This window comes from Capra hircus, chromosome 9 (genome assembly GCF_001704415.2).
Source record: "Capra hircus breed San Clemente chromosome 9, ASM170441v1, whole genome shotgun sequence".
Taxonomy (NCBI): domain Eukaryota; kingdom Metazoa; phylum Chordata; class Mammalia; order Artiodactyla; family Bovidae; genus Capra; species Capra hircus.
In genome coordinates, this window is record NC_030816.1 from 78,685,982 (window position 1) to 78,704,089 (window position 18,108).

An 18,108-nucleotide genomic window follows, 5' to 3' on the forward strand; every position below is an offset into this window, starting at 1 on the left:
CCCAGACTCTAGAGCTAAGGGCTTCAGTTGTGGTGCACAGTATAAGTTGCTCCTCAGCATGTGGGATCTTCCTGGACCAGGGATCGAACCTGTGTCCCCTGCATTGCAAGGCAGATTCTTAACCACTGGACCACCAGTGAAGTCCTTCCCTTCTCCTCTTAACACTGCCTTCCAGATCCTCATTCTGCACAGCTTTCTATTTCACTAAGAAAACAGGAGACTGTCTACCCCAGCCTACCGCTCCACCTACCCATCAAACCTCATCTCGGCAGGACACTCTGCCTGGTCTCCTGTGACTATGGGTGAGCTGTTTGTGCTCCTAGCTGAGACCAATCCCTGAGGGCCTTTGAACTTGCCACTCCCTCTATCTGGAACATGAACTCCCGTCCTCACTTATTAGAGTCTATACTAAAATATCATCAGGAGGCTTGCCTGGTGGCCCAGTGGCTAAGACTTCACGTTCCCAATGTAGGCGGCCTGGTTCTGACCCCTGGTCAGAGAACTAGACCCCACATGCTGTAATTAAGAGTTCACATACCGCAACTAAAGATCCCGCGTGCGGCAATGAAGAGTGAAGGTCCCATGTCCCATGTAACTAAGACCCTGCATGGCCAAATTAATTAATTAATTAGAAAAATATCAATAAGTCTCTCCTATTTAGAATAGCAGCCTCCATCCCCACCTTCTGGTCTCCTTCTGACTTATTTAGCACTTATCATCAAAAAATATATGTCTATCTTATTTTGATTATTATCTATCTCTACACAGAAGACTAATTTCAAAAGGATGTCAATTCATTTTGAACTTATTTGTAAATTTAATCAGATCCCAATAAAAACATCTATGGATATGTATGAGAGTAGGTAAATGATTTCCAGTTTCATATATAAAAAGAATCAAGAAATAAGACAGTAAATCTTTTCAACAGAAGAGCAATAAGGTGGAACCAACATACCATATAATGATATATAAAAGCCTAAAATATTAGAATAGTATTATGCTGTTCAGTAGCCAAGTCGTGTCCAACTCTTTGCTATCCCATGGACTGTAGCCCGCCAGGCTCTTCTGTCCATGGGATTCTCTGGGCAAGAATACTGAAGTGGGTTGCCAGTCCCTTCTCCAGGGGATCTTCCCAATCCAGGGATCAAACCCAGGTCTCCAGCATTGCAGGCAGATTCTTTACCATCTGAGCCACCAGAGAAGTCCATAGGCACACATACATATGTAATAAATCTGTAGGGGGGAAATAGCAAGGATACAGTCAATACTCATTAACTGAGTGGTTACTCCATGGATGTAGGGTGAGTGTTTGGGATGGAGGTTTCGGGATTTGGAATGGGCATAAACAGAAAGTGCATACCAGAATAAATAGCAGGCCTGAGATGCTATCCTTAGAAAGACCTGCCTGCAAGTTTGACCTTGGCTGGTGTCTGGGATGTTAGATTTCATCTTGAGGGGAGGGATTCCCACCATTGCCTGATAAGAGTGGCTCACTGTGCCTAGACAATATGGTTTATCCCAGACACTTGCTTTCCATCCAGAAGTCTTGAATTTTGGTTTTCAATATATGCCAGGCAGAGGGAGCCTGCATGTCCAGTTCCCAGGGAACACTCTTGGCGCCGAGTCTCTAATGAGCTTCCCTGGCAGGCAACATTTTATGTGTGTTGCCACAACTCATTGTTGGAAGAGTTAATCACATCTGTAAGACTCCCCTGGGAGTGGACTCTTAGAAGCTTGCAACTGGCTTCCTTGTGCCTTTTCCCTTTGCTGATTTTGTTTTGTATCCTTGCTCAATCACTCAGTCATGTCCAATCCTTTGTGACCCCATGGACTGCAGCCTACCAAGCTCCTCTGTCCATGGGAATTCCCAGGCAAGAATACTGGAGCGGATTGCCATTTCCTCCTCCAGAGGATCTTCCTGACCCAGAGATCAAACTCACGTCTGTTGCACCTCCTGCAGTTGCATGTGGGTTCTTTACTCTCACTTTACCACTAGCGTTACCTGGGAAGCCCCTTACACTGTAATAAATCATACTGTGAAAATGACCACATTCTGAGTGTGAGTTCTCCTAGCTAATACCAAAGCTAGGGTTGATTTTAGAAATCTCTTTCAGTGAGGGTTACACAGGTGTTCTTTCAAAAAACTCTTTAATGTATTATAAATATTGTAATGTGAAAGGGTTAGTCGATTAGTCGTGTCTTGACTCTTTGCAACTTCATGGACTGTAGCCCACCAGGCTCCTCTGTCCATGGAATTCTCCAGGCAAGAATACTGGAGTGGGTAGCGATTCCCTTCTCCAGGAGATCTTCCAAACCCAGGGATCACACCCTGGTCCCCTGGGTGTCAGGCAGATTCTTTACCATCTGAGCCCCCAGAGAAGCCATAAGTAATGAATATATTTGCCGATTAATCAAAAGAAAACTAAAAGAAGACATATAGGAGTTACCCAAATAAGGAATAAATGTAATTGTGCAGAAAGCATTTCAGTAAAATGAAATAGCATGGCATTATCTAGAATCAAACCATAGAATATCTCATTCAAGGAGCTGAAATTATAGACAGAGTAATCAGAGGAAATGGTAAAACTGGAGAAGTAACCAGAAGTAGCCGTCGCTGTAACTTCCATGAAATGATCTTCCCAGTTCTCCCCACTCCCATCCTCCCTCCACGTACTGTTCCATCTCCTCCTAATTTTTTATCTATTTTTAATATTGAGGTATGTTTCCTCTCATATGGATCCCCCTTTTTTCCACTGCTATTTCTTGGAAAGACGATAAATTACCTTGGTATCTTTGTTGAAAATGAATGAACTGGACTTCCCTGGTAGCACAGTGAATATGAATCTGCCTGCCAATGCAGGAGACACAGGTTCAATCCCTGATCCGGGGAGATCTCACATGCTGCAGAGCAACTGAGGCCCAGCACCATAACTACTAGCCCGAGCTCTAGAACCCATGAGCCTCAACTACTGAAGCCCATGTGCCCTGGAGCGTGTGCCCCGCAACAAGAGAAGCCACCTCAATGAGAAGCCCTGGTCACCGCAACTAGAAAAAAGCCCACGCAGCAATGAAGACCTGGAACAGCCAAAAATAAATAAATAAATAATTCTAAAAAAAAGAATAAACTGTATATGTGTGGGAATATGTATATATGACATCTATTTCCAAATTTTCTAATCCATTCTAGTGAAATATTGATATATAGATTCATACCACACTACCACATTGCCTTGAAGCTGTAGCTTTATAATAATAATTATTTATTTATTTATTTTGGCCACACCAGATGACTTGTGGGATCTTAGTTCCCCAAGCAGGGATTAAACCTGGCCACAGCAGTGAAAGTTCCAAGGCCTAACCACTCTCAGGGAAATACCCTTCCTCTTTTTTTTAGATCATGTAGTAGCAATCTTTCCAATTTTCCTTAAAATTGTTGTAGTATTCTAAATCCTTTTCATCTCCATATAATATTTGGAATCAGCCTGTCTATTTCTAGGGAAAAAAGACCCTGCTTTTTTTAGAGAAGTGCATTGAACATTTAAAACATTTTGAGAACTGATATCTTAACAATACTGCCTTCACTCCATGAATGTGGTTATCACTCTTGGATTATAATTCAATAATATTTTATTTTGTGTAAACTGTTCTTGCTTTGGTATTGGGAACTCTCTCAGTTGGTTCCTGTTTCTTTGATACCATCATCGTGTGTGCATGTGGGTGTGTATTTGTGTGTCTGTAGTTCTTCCCAGCTTTTCAATAAGGTTTCTCTGCTCTAGTTGATGAGAATTCAGTATCTCCTAGTTCTGTGAATTATTCAGCTTTGAGCACCCAAGTGCTTTGCTTTGCCTGACCTTGCAGTGTTTTCTCTAGACACGTGTTGCTTTGCATTCAGCCAAAACTCAAGGTGATCTTTATGATGAATTTCTGGAGCCCTTTCTGCACATAGCTCTCTCCTCTCGAGTATCCTGCCCTCCAAACTCCAGCCGCCTTTTGAAAATCTGAACTCCGTCTCCTCAACCCAGTAAGACTCTCATGCTGTTGGGGCTCCTCATCCCTGCATTGTGGTTCAGAAAGAGCCACCAGGAAGAAACTAGAGGTATTGTTGGGATAACTATTTTAAAAAGATTTTTAAAATGTATTTATTTGGCTGTGCCGGGTCTTAGATGCGGCAGTTGGGATTTTATCTCTGTTGCAGCATGCAGGACCTAGTTCCCTGACCAAGGATTGAACCCAGGACCCCTGCCTTGGGGGCAGTGTCTTACGCACTGGACCATCAGGGAAGTCCAGGATAATGTTTTTATTATCCTTCTCTATTGCCCAATGTCTGAAAACAAGTGTTGCTTATATTTTGTACATCCTTTAGTTGTTACTATAAAAAGCCAAGTGTGGTCCCAATATTCCATTACAGCAGGAAGCACAACCCTCTACTGTTTGGGTTGCTATTTTACATGGTATATATTTCTGTAACTTATTACAGTTGCTAATATAATCCACATAAGTGCATATAGAAATGCAATTGACTTAAACTATTATTAATTCTATAACTTATCTGGAGATGTTTTTAAAGTTTTCCATTCAGATAGTTATGTTTAAAAAAAAAACTTTTTGTTTTTCTTTTCAGTTCTTAGAATTCTTATGTCTTTATCTTGCTGTGTTGGTTTGGGCTTCTGGGATAATATAGGACAACTGGTAATAAAGGCATCCATTCCTATTCCTGGTTTTAAAAGGAATGATTAATATTAGCTTTAGCTACTGTTTTTAGATCCTGATTAAAATACAAGTTAAGGGTCCCGGCCGAAGTGGCGTGCTGTGAGCCGCATGCCCCCGGCTCTGGGCAAGGAGGAACAGGAGGATAGAGTGGAGGAAGAGGACGAAGACGACAGTGACGAAGAAGAGGATGAAGAGGACGAGGTGGTCAATGAGGAAGTGAATATTGAATTTGAAGCTTATTCTATCTCAGATAACGGTTACGATGGAATTAAGAAGTTACAGCAGCTTTTTCTAAAAGCCCCTGTGGACACTGCAGAACTCACAGATCTCTTGATTCAACAGAACCACATCGGGAGTGTGATCAAGCAAACGGATGTTTCAGAAGACAGCGATGATGATGTGGATGAAGATGAGATTTTTGGTTTCAAGTCTTTTAAATTTAACTGAAAGAAAGGGTACCCCTTGTGCTGAGCAAATTAAGGAGTTGATTCTGCACCTCTGTGAGAAGGATTGTGAGAAGAGCATGGTTGAGGAGCTGGACAGGCTTTCCAACGACACCGCCAGGCCTGTGGGCTTTCTGCTGAGTGAGAGATTCATTAACGTTCCTCCACAGATCGCACTGCCCATGCACCAGCAGCTTCAGAAAGAACGAGCAGAGGCACACAGAACTAACAAGCCGTGTGGGAAGTGTCACTTCTGCCTTCTGATTAGCAGGACGTTTGTGGAAGCAGGAAAAAGCAATTCCAGAAAGAAACGGAGCAACCAAAAGAGAGAGGAGTTAATGTTTGCAAATGCGGAAGAATAATTTTTCTATGAGAAGGCAATCCTGAAGTTCAACTACTCAGTGCAGGAGGAGAGCAACACGTGTCTGGGAGGCCGATGGTCCTTTGATGATGTACCAATGAAGCCCTGCAAACTGTGATGTTAATTCCAGGCGACAAAATGAATGAAATCATGGAAAACTGAAAGAACATCTGTCTAACCCATCTCCCATGGACCGTGGTGGGCTGGCTTCTGCACAGTTGCCAGAAGACTTGGTGGAGGCTTATTGAAAAACTCATGACTTTATTCAGATGGAGGCCCTCTACAAAAAGTAGGGTTCTGTCACCCGTGTCTGTGACACATTTACAAAATACCTTTGCTTTTTTAAAATTTTGGTCAAATTAAGAACGGTTGATTAAGAACTTTTCCAGAATGAAGAAAAACCATGGGGTAGTAATTTAAAGAACTCAATAAAAACTTCTATTTTTAGTTTTTAAATAAAAAAAATAAAATAAAATACAAGTTAAGGAAGTTGTCTTTTATAATTCCTTTGTGGTTTGTTTTGCGGTATGCTGAAAAAAGTGTCCCCTCCCCCCAAGTTATATTTACTTCCTAATTGCTGGACCATGTGAATATCATCTGACACGGCAAGAGTGAAAATTACTTTGTATGGCAAAAGATGTGATTAAGGATCTTGACTGGAATTTATCTTGAATTATCAGGGTTGGCCCTAAAAGCGATCACATGTATCCTTAAAAGAAAGAGGGAGAGGGCAATTTTACAGACAGACACAGGTCCATGTGAAGACACATGCTGAGCTCAGAATGATGTCACCATCAGTGAAAAAACACCATCAATGACAAAAGTTGTGAGGCAAGAACCAACCCTCCTCAAGAACCTGAGTGGAGCCTGACCCTACTGATGCTTAGGTCTTTTATTTACAGCCTTCAGAACTGTGAGAGAATTATTGCTTTAAGCCATGAAATTCAGGGTAATTTGTTATAGGAGCCATTGGAATCTAATACTGTTTTTATTTAATTGTGATATTGAATCACGGGTTTCCTAGGTGGCACTAGTGATATAGAATCTGCCTGCCAGGAGATGTAAAAGACGTGGGTTGGGAAGATTCCCCTGGGGTAGGAAATGGCAACTCACTCCATTATTTTTGCCTGGAGGATCCCATGGACAGAGGAGCCTGGTGGGCTACAGTCCATAGGGTTGCAAAGAACTGGATATGACTGAAGCAACAGCACATTCAACTACCTCAAAGGTATTTTTTTTTTTTCAAATCCACTGAAACAAGCATATAGCTTTTCTCTTTTAATCTCTTAAAATGTGAATTACACTAATGAGATTCTCTGATGTTAAACCAACCCTCCATTCCTACAATAAACCCAACTGGTTCATGATATATCAATATATGCACATGCATGTATGTTTCATTTGTCTTTTCTGCTGATTCTCATTCATGGTCTATAATTTTCAAATGTTGCCCCTAGAGTCTCTAGCTAGAAGAAACATAGCCTTGTTCAGTTCAGTCGCTTAGTTGTGTCGGACTTTGCGACTCCATGGACTGTAGCACCCAGGTTTCCCTGTCCATCACCAACTCCTGAAGCTTGCTCAAACTCATGTCCATCGAGTTAATAACACTCGCTGTAGACCCATCGTTGACTCCTGACCTCTGGAACCGTAAGACAATAAATTTGTGTTGTTAGAGCCTCGACCAAGTTTGCAGTAACTTGTCACAGCAGCAACGGGAAACAATACACTCATTTGCCTTATGAATTCATTTGAAGGATTTCCTTGAGGCCTTAGAGGAAGGACCAGCCTTTCAGAGAGGACTTGTGTTTAATTCTCCTAGTTGTTTCGGGGCACTACTAGCCTGGGAATGCTTTGAACTACATTAAGGGCTTAAGGTAATGTGTTTTGAGCAGCAAGTCCATGTAAAGGCTAGGCTATGTTATACTTTTCACTGTTTTTTCTCTCTTTTTTTTTGGCTGCACCATATGGCACTCAGGATCTTAGTTCCCCAACCAGGGATGGAACCCGTGCCCACTGTATGGAAAGCGTGGAGTCTCAACCACTGGACCACCAGGGAAGTCTCTCCCCTCTCTTTTCGCTGTTAGGAAAAATTTCTCAGAGTCCCTGGGTGGAGAGAGAGATGTGAGTTTACTTCTGATTCACCCTAACCTGAGTTATCCCAGGTGGCTCAGATGGTAAAGCATCTCCCTGCAATGCGGGAGACCCGGGTTCAGTCCCTGGGATGGGATGATCCCGTGGAGAAGGAAATCGCTAACCCACTCCAGCACTCATGCCTGGAAAATTCCATGGATGGAGAAGACTGGTGGGCTACAGTCCATGGGGTCCACAAAGAGTCAGATCGACTGAGCAACTTCACTTTCACTTTCTTTTCACCCTAATTCTGAGTTGTCACTCTCTGTGGGTCCAGCTCAGTGTAGTGAGACCCTCCTAAGACTCCTCAACTTGGGGGCCACCAGGCTTTGATTTCTGTCCCTTCTACCCCAGAAGGCTGTCAAAATCCAAAGTTCAAGTTTGCCCAGAATAGAAAATGCACCCAAGGCAAAAGCAATTTCAAGGTTCTCTCTGGTTCTCACTTTCTTTAAGCCTTGTCCTGTTTTCAATGCTTTCAGAGTTTTTCTTACTTATCTTTCTTTTAACCAGCATTCACTGTGGTTTTTAGTAATGAGGCTGATCTGAATAACCTAGTCCAAAATATTCCTGGACACCTGTTAAAACTTTGTTTCTTCTGAGTCTGTCAATTCCAACATGTACACTTTTGGCTGGTCTGATTTTGCTGTCTTGTATTTCTGTTGGCTCCCACTCCTGATGTTTTGTTTTCCTGTTCATTTGTTTGTTCATTTAATTATAATCTCATTTTAAAAGACTTTATTAAATTTGTTACAATATTGCTTCTATTTCATATTGTTTTTTTTTTTTTTTGGCGACAAGTTATGTGGGATCTTAGCTTCCCAACCAGGGATCAAAGCTGCAATCCCTGCATTGGAAGGCGAAATCTAGGCCACTGGACCATCAGAGAAGTCCCTGTACTATTATCCTCAGTAAACCTTTATTTGTCAGACTTCTTTGAAGGTTACATTGATGTCACTTTCCCCCAGAAAAAAAAGGATTGCCGTTGTGTTTTCAGTTGCCTGGAGGCAGGCCAACACAGTTCCAATTTAAAACAATTCCTTTGCTTGAGGTTTTTCACATTACCCAGGTATTATGAGTTAGACCACAAACATGCAAGAAGTTTGACTTGTGGTTATACATTCTCAGGGGAATTTTTTTCCTCTCTTCACTCAGTTCCTGTTGATACAGATACAGGAATGTCTGTGCTTTCCCCTCTTCCCTATAGCTTTGTACAGTTACCAAAAGCAAAGCTTAGTGACACTAGAGACTGGCAGAGTCCTACCATTACAGTGCTCATTTGTTTCCCAACTACAATGGTGTGAAACTAGAGATTAATTACATAAAGAAAACTGGAAAATTCATAAGTATGTGGAGATTAAACAACATGCTACTGAACAACCAATGGGTCACTATGTTTTACGTCTGAAACATATAATATTGTACATCAACTATTTCACAATATACATGCAAAGAATACCTAAAAAATAAAAAGAAGGAAATCCTGCTATTTGCAACAACATGGATGAACTTGGGGGGACACTATGAAGTGAAATAACCTAGACATAGAAACAAATATTATGCAATCTTACTTATCTGTGGAATTTTAAGTTAAACTCACAGTAACAGAGAGTAGAATGGTTATTACCAAAGGCTGAGGGTTGGGGGAGAGGGGAGATATTGATTAAAGGATACAAACTTTTAGTTACAAAAATGAATAGGTTCTGGAGATAGCATGATGACTGTAGTTAATAACAGTGTAATGTATACTTGAAATTTGCTGAGAGTAAATCTCAGGTGTTTCCATTTCCCCAGAAACGTGGTTACCGTGGGAAGTGATGGATACGTTAATTAGCTTGACTGTGGTACGCATTTCACAATGTACATCTAAACCACCTTGAAACTTTCAGTTCAGTTCAGTTCAGTTCAGTTGCTCAGTCGTGTCCGACTCTTTCCGACGCCATGAATCGCAGCACACCAGGCCTCCCTGTCCATCACCATCTCCTGGAGTTCACTCAGACTCACGTCCATCGAGTCAGTGATGCCATCCAGCCATCTCATCCTCGGTCATCCCCTTCTCCTCCTGCCCCCAATCCCTCCCAGCATCAGAATCTTTTCCAATGAGTCAACTCTTCGCATGAGGTGGCCAAAGTACTGGAGTTTCAGCTTTAGCATCAGTCCTTCCAAAGAAAGCCCAGGGCTGATCTCCTTCAGAATGGACTGGTTGGATCTCCTTGCAGTGCAAGGGACTCTCAAGAGTCTTCTCCAACACCACAGTTCAAAAGCATCAATTCTTCGGCGCTCAGCCTTCTTCACAATCCAACTCTCACATCCATACATGACCACAGGAAAAACCATAGCCTTGACTAGACGGACCTTAGTTGACAAAGTAATGTCTCTGCTTTTGAATATACTATGTAGGTTGGTCATAACTTTTCTTCCAAGGAGTAAGCATCTTTTAATTTCATGGCTGCAGTCACCATCTGCAGTAATTTTGGAGCCCCCAAAAATAAAGTCTGACACTGTTTCCACTGTTTCCCCATCTATTTCCCATGAAGTGATGGGACTGGATGCCATGATCTTCGTTTTCTGAATGTTGAGCTTTAAGCCAACTTTTTCGCTCTCCTCTTTCACTTTCATCAAGAGGCTTTTTAGCTCCTCTTCACTTTCTGCCATAAGGGTGGTGTCATCTGCATTTAAATATATATAATTTTGTCAATCATGTCTCAAGCTGGGGTGCAGGAGAGACCTTATTTCCACATACAGCCACACTCTGAAGTACTGGGGGTTAGGTCTTCACATATGGATTTTGGGGAAACATAATGTAGTGTATACCACCACCCAAAATTGATTTTTTAAAACTGCCTTGAAGGGCTTCCCCTGTGGCTCTGCCTGCCAATGCAGGAGACATGGGTTCAATCTTTGATCCTTGAAGATCCTACATGCTTGCTGAACAACTAAGTCCATGTGCTACAACTACTGAGTCTGTGCTCGCCTGGGAACCTCAACTACTGAACATCCACGCTGCAGCTACTGACGCCTGCTCACCTGGAGCCCATGCTCTGCAGCAAGAGAAGCTGCCACAGTGAGAAGCTCACAGACTGCAACCAGAGGAGCCCCACCGCTTGCGGCTGCAGAAAAGCCCGAGCGGCAGTGAAGAGTCAGCACAGCCAAGAGAAACTGAAAACATTTTAAGTGTCTTGAAACTTTTGGATTTATATTACAATCTATACAAATTAATATATAAGGAATAAAGTCAAATCTTCAGAAAGCCATGGTTTTGCTTATTATAGGCTTTGAATTTAGCCAAAAGATATTAGCATAAAAACAAGAGGTTTATCAGAGAGATGTTTGCAGTGTTTATTCAATACGGTGTAGGCAAAAGGAAAACTGACGCTGGGGTATAAGTCAGGGGGAAGGATATAAAAGTTCTAGTCACTAAAATTTTCTCTTTTACAACTTAATAATTCAAAGCAACTGTCAGATTATTAGTTTTCTAGGTACCTTGGTGTAGAAGACTTTGCCCTGAATAGCTGACATGAGAATTCTAGTCACTTGAATGAGATAAATGATACAGCAAATTTATACACTTGCATTCTGGGGGGCATATGTCAGTGTCTTGTGTTTGGTTGTTGTTGGTTTGTCCATGAGGCTCTGATCTAATCTGGATGAATTAAATTGGGTTACTAATCCATCAACATATGAGGAATACAATGGTCACAAGATACTGTCACCATGTGAAGCATTATTTGGACAGCCACTTGTCATAATGCCTTCAATTTATAACAGCTATTTGTACTAGGAAGTTAAACTGAGTCTAGGAATGTAAGGACATGCCTTCTGGGTGATATAACCTCTTTCATTACACTCTGAGTCTTCTCTCATTCTATTGCAACAAAATAATTTGGTCTCCTTTTCACTGATCTGAAATGAATGAAAATTCCTATAGTCAGAAAATTCCTGTCATTTCACAATAGCTGCATAAATTAAGGCATGCAAAACAGCTTCTTCTCACCAGCAAGTTGAAGTAGTGTCCATTTGGAAAGTCTGGGGAAACACTGAAGGTTGTGTATGTGGCTTGGGCAAATATATTGGGTCAGGAATGTGTGTAAAAAGTAAGAAAAGATTCATCGTGAACGAGGAAAAGACATGGATCTGTTGGTTTACTCACTGAGGAGCAAATGTTATGCTTAAATCAATATTCAAACTACAAAGCCTGAAAATCTAGAGGTTTTTTTTTTAATCGTTGACCATTATTACTGACAATCTGTGATGCTTTACCTTTAGCTGTTTGAAGAACCACTTCTTTAACGGACAATAAAACATACCTGCCAAAATCAAAGTTTCTAAAAGTGAAACTGGTAGAAGTAAAATAGTTACTGTGTATTTCCTTTAACATGTTGTGATTCTTTCAGGAAATATACTTGGTTTCAGTATCGAGTTTGGTGAGTTATTTTGGGTCCATTTAAAATAATAAGATTGGGAATTCCCGGTGGTCCAGTGGTTAGGACTTCATGCTTTCACTGTGTGGGTCTGGGTTCAATCCCTGGTTGGGAATTCGATTCCACAAAATGCATGGCACGGCCAAAAAGAATAAAATAAAAATAAAATGTATGTGTGTGTTAGTCTCTCAGTCATTTCTGGCTCTTTGTGACCCCATGGACTGTAGCCCACCAGGGTCCTCTGTCCACGGGATTTCCATTTCCTTCTCCAGAGGATCGTCCAAACCCAGGGATCGAACCCAGCTCTCCTGCATTGCAGACAGATTCTTTACTGTCTGAGCCACCAAGGAAGCCCAAAAGATACAAATTACTGAATTACTGAAACCGGGCAAAAATATTTTTTAAAAAACCTTTGCAAACTCAGCACCCTAATATAACTATTTTTGTATCATTTTCAATCTTTGCATATATATTCTTAAAACTAAAATATATTAGCGATTTGATTCACACTCCTTTGTATTTAATAACATATGTATTTAACATATGCATTTACCCTTTCCTATATTTCTAATCTTTTCCTAACCATTAAAATATTTTAAAAATTGTAATTAAATATCAATAACCTCAGATATGCAGATGACACCACCCTAATAGCAGAAAGTGAAGAGGAACTAAAGAGCCTCTTGATGAAAGTGAAAGAGGAGAGTGAAAAAGCTGGCTTAAAGCTCAACATTCAGAAAACTAAGATCATGGTATCTGGTCCCATCACTTCATGGGAAATAGATGGGGAAACAGCGGCAGACTTTATTTTGGGGGGCTCCAAAATCACTGCAGATGGTGGCTGCAGCCATGAAATTAAAAGACGCTTACTCCTTGGAACCTAGGAGTCCTTGACCAACCTAGATAGCATATTCAAAAGCAGAGATATTACTTTGCCGACAAAGGTCCGTCTAGTCAAGGCTATGTGAGAGTTGGACTGTGAAGAAAGCTGAGCGCCATAGAATTTATGCTTTTGAACTGTGGTGTTGGAGAAGACTCTCGAGAGTCTCTTGGACTGCAAGGAGATCCAACCAGTCTATGCTAAAGGAGGTCAGTCTTGGGTGTTCATTGCAAGGACTGATGCTGAAGCTGAAGCTCCAATACTGTGGCCACCTCATGCGAAGAGTTGACTCATTGGAAAAGACCCTGATGCTGGGAGGGATTGGGGGCAGGAAGAGAAGGGGATGACAGAGGATGAGATGGTTGGATGGCATCACTGACTCAATGGACATGAGTTTGGGTGAACTCCAGGAGTTGGTGATGGACAGGGAGGCCTGGCGTGCTGCGATTCATGGGGTCGCAAAGAGTTGGACGTGACTGAGCGACTGAACTGAGCTGAACACAGTATTTACCATTTTAACTATTTTTAAGTGTATGGTCCTGTAAAACTAAATATAAATACTTCATACTCTTGTGCAACCATCATCACCATTCATTTACAGAACTTTATCATCTTCCCAAAATGAATTCTATGCCCATCAAACACTAACTCCCCATCTCTCCTCCCCCGGCAACCACCATTCTATTTTCTGCCTTCATGAATGTGACTATTCTAGGTACCCCATGTAAATGGGATCATACAATATTTTTTAAGTGAAATAAGCCAGAGGCAAATACTGTATGATTGCAACTTATACGGGGTACCGAGAATAGTCTTCAAGTTTCATTCGTGTTGTAGTATACATCAATATTCCTTCCATGTTAAGGCTTAGTGATATTATATTGTATGCATAGACCCTAGTCTGCTTTGTTTGTATAAATGCATATACTTACATAAATGTATCTGTCAGTAATGGCTTTCCTGGTGGCTCAGTGGTAAAGAATCCACCTGCCAATGCAGGAGACTTGGGTTTGATCCCTGGGTTGGGAAGATCCCCTGGAGATGGAAATGCCAACACGCTCCAGTATTCTTGCCTGACAAATCCCATGAAGAGAGGAGACTGGTGGGCTATAGTCATGGTGTTGCAAAAGAGTCAGACACGACTTAGCAACTAAACAATATCTGTCAATGGACACTTGGGCGCTGCCACCTTTTTCAGTTCTTTTTGGATGAATACCAGAAGTGGAATAGCTGGAACATAGGCCAATTCTATTAAAATTTTGAGGAACCATCCTATTGTTTCTCATAATCTAATCATTTTATTGGCTGTATAATATTCCATTTTGTTTCTATGCCCTAATACTAGACCACTCCAGAAGTGTTTCCTGAGGAATCTCAAGTTTTCATTTTCTCTGTTGGATGGAAATTAGTTCTGGCTTAGACAATGCTTCAGATTTTTTTTGCCCCAGTTTAAAAATAACTCATATACATATATTATTACCGAAACAGAGCAGGACCCTATGGTTCTTGCCCCCACCCCCCAGCCCCCAGTGTCCTCTGCTTGTCTTTTGTCTGTGGAAACTTTAGTCAAAGAATATGTTTGATCAGAGAAATGAGAACATGCAAAACAAAACCAAAAAATAGAATAACTGTCAAAGACCAAATAATAATAACATAGTCATTTTTCAGTCGCTCAGTCATGTCCAACTCTTTGCAACTCCATGGACTGCAGCACGCCAGGCCTCCCTGTCCATCACCAACTCCCAGAGTTTACTCAGACTCACGTCCCTTGAGTTGGTGATGCCATCCAACCATCTCATCCTCTGTTGTCCCCTTCTCCTCCCACCTTCAATCTTTCCCAGCATCAGGGTCTTTTAGCATAGTCAAAGACCTTTAGTTCCTTCTCAAGGGTTATCAATAATATTCTGAGCCATATCCAGTGAGCTCTCTTAAAAGCGATCCCTGTCCCCACCCTGCAAGGGTGAAGAAGTTAACTACATGATGATCAGACTGTACCTGAGACATAAGCTGCCACAGTTCCAAGAACTGGCCTCAAAGACGTGGAAACAAACTGACCCTGGAACTGAAGAATTAACTGTACAATCAAGACGAGGCTGTTCAGACCATCAGTGATCAATGTGAAGATGACTGTCAGAGCTGACTGTGCTGTTTCTGCATGTAGCCCACCCCAACCCCGGCTAGAAAAGCTCTTGCGCAATTGATTGCCAGTGGAGAGAGCTGGCCTTTGAACAAATGTCTGCCCTCCCTACTGGTTCGGTATCTGAAATAAAGCGAATTTCTTTCTACCAGCCTGGCCTGCTTATTGGCTTTTAAGTGGCAGGCAGCTGTCCCCCACCTTCTGGTAACATCACCTCTGATAGCTGATAACTGTTTTTGCTTACTGCCACCTCAAAATGACTCCCCTTCTCAAGGACATGCCCCATTGATGGGAGTAAATCTTGTCTAGCTTGATTTCTGCTTTCCCATGTGGGGGCCGCTAGCATATATTTAAACTTGAGTCAATTAGAGTGAAATAAAATTAAAAACTCATTTTCTCAGTTGTGCCTGACATATTTCAAGTGGGTAACAGTCACAAGGAGCTTGTGCTACAGAATTGGGCATCACAGATACAGAACATTTCCACAATCTCAGAAAGCTCTATGGTGAGCGCTGCTCCAGACTCTTTTTGACTCTGACCACTTCGTTACAGCTGAATTAGAGCCTATGAGTTACTTCCCCAAATGATTAAATCCTAGGAGAAAGGCCAATGATAAACACATTCAGAAGAGAGCACCACACACTCTGGAATGTGAGTTTCAAAATTCACCATTGGGAATATCTCTTCCAGTGGCTGGACTACCCCTGCCGGCTGTTTCCCACCTCAAGTCTTCATAATATGAATTCTTGGTCTTAAATTTGTTACTGATGGTCACCTAATCCAGGCTGGGTCAATCCAGTTCCATACTTTCCCCCTAAGATAATTTGGAACTGGGAGAGATTGTCAGCCAGGTGGTCCTGTAGCTGTTTAGAACTATAAATTTAGGAGAAACAGTCTTATCTCACTATGTAAAACTGAGCTGGATATAGCAATGGAAAGAAAGCTCAAGCAGGTAGGTGGAGATTAAATCGCTTCGGGCTTTCTAAATTCTGGGTTCAGGTTCCTTCCTTAGGCCCATCAGCATCCATAACTTTGCATTACAGGAGAAAAGTCTGCATCCTAACAGTAAATTCTTTAATGATTAAGCTAGCTCCAATTAGCTTATTATCTGGGACTCAAGAGTCCTAATGTACATGCATACATAAACCACACACATAGGCATCGACATACAACACAGAGGTGTGCGTAGTTGTACACAAACTTTGCATTAAGTCATCACACCGGGCTCCCAGACTACTTTTCCTTTTCCTACTTTTAACCTCCTTTCTACTAAAAATGTGCTTAGGTTGTCCTCTGCTTTCTTAATTCTTTTTCTTCCCTTGATCAAAATATGCCTTCTGCAATTCTAGCTATGGAAGCTTTAGGAAATCATGTCCTGTACTACTGTTAACAATGGATTTAAATCTTTTTTTTTTTTAATGTAATTTTTCAGCTTGTATAGTACCTTAATCTCTCAGGCCTAAGTAATTCAGTCAACATTCATCAATCGATAATCAACTGAATTGATAATCCCACATAGGCCAGAGCAGCAAATGGTGAGTGTTAGGATCCCGCAGGACCAGAACTGAGTGGGTACCTCCCCAAATCCCAGCATGCTACTGCAGATTAACTGATGGAGGAAAGAGGATGAGGAGTCAGCTGGGAAAGAACAGAGCAACAAAACCCCAGAGGGCAAAGGCACACCCTGAGTCCTCCATAGGAAAGCACTCAGTGTGGTCAGGGAACAAAGGAGACCAGAGTGGCCGGAGTAAAGAGGGCAGGGGGAAAAGTAGTGTGAGCTGATAGGTGGGGCCTTTAGGCCAAGGTAACCGGATAAGATAAAACCTGAAGTGCAATGGGAAAGTCTTAAAAAATATTTGAAAAAGGAAGTGAACTGATCTGATTTGTGCCTTAAAAAAGAATTACCCGTTCTGGCTAGTCTGGAGAAGGAGGGGTAGGGACCAGTTTAGGAGGCTACTGCAATTGTTGCCAAGAGATCACAACGGCTTAGCCTATGAGGATGGGAGGCAAAAAGGTCTGAGATTTTTCAAGATGGAATATAAGCTCTTCCGGTTTTCCATTTTACCTTCTAAGTAGCCAGCGGCCATATTAAAGTTGTCAATGGAGAAGACTCATAAAAACTACTAGGCCCTACCACGTCAAGAAGGGTCTGTTTTCCTGTTTCACAGGGCTCTGGGCTCAGCTCTTACCTTGGTTCCAATAATCCTATAGAGAAAAATCCCGCAGTCATCTATCTCCCTTTCCTTTGAGGGGCAGCAACTGCTGAAAAACGACTCCCAGCAAAACGACAGTGGTGTTTGGGGTTCACTGATAACACACCTAACTTTCCACTTAAATGCTCACTTTTAATTTGGTATCGGTTATCTCACATTGCATCAAGTGACAGAGGAGGCATTTTGCTAGCAGCATCTCCTACTTCATCTAGAAAAACTGTATTCACCATCTGATTCTCTGCAACCTCGGGCAAAATTCCTTTAGAATAATCAATCGTTTATAGAGGACGGGTGCCCTTTCGCCTATGCAGATCTCGTGCATTCTGGGCACCGCTTCCCGCCGCGCAGACAAATGAACTCATTGTCTGCACCACGCCAGTCCCCCCCGGATTTTATGCAGCGTGCATTTCCTGCACCGAGAAGCTGGCTGCAGGCGTGCTTCCCTCGTTCCCCTGCCCCCGCCCGAATCTCAAGCTTTTGTTTCTAAAGGTTTTCTCCCGACGCTATTAAAAATGCTTGGGCACATCGTTCCCAAATAAGTGACCAACTAGGAAGTTTTCTGGCTGTTAACCTCGAGGCCAACGTCCAGTAAAGTTTTGAAAAAAATCAACTAAACCTCGTGTAAAGAGGCCAGTCCCTATGGAAACAACGGAAACGCGGATATTATAGCTTAAACTTGCCGGGAGGGGGGTGGGGGCGGGATTTGGGTTTTTCTTAAGATCAACGCTTTGCAGTGGCCCCCTCCCCCCGCAGGGCGCTCCAAGGGGCTGCAGCCCGGATTCCCGCAGCGGCGAGGAGGTGGTGTGTGGAGGGGAC

The 18,108-nt window shown here is 42.1% G+C and overlaps 1 pseudogene; it reads left to right on the forward strand.

The window, feature by feature from the left end:
- LOC102191705 overlaps positions 1 to 5,762 on the forward strand; it is a 28,237-nt pseudogene extending 22,475 nt beyond the window's left edge.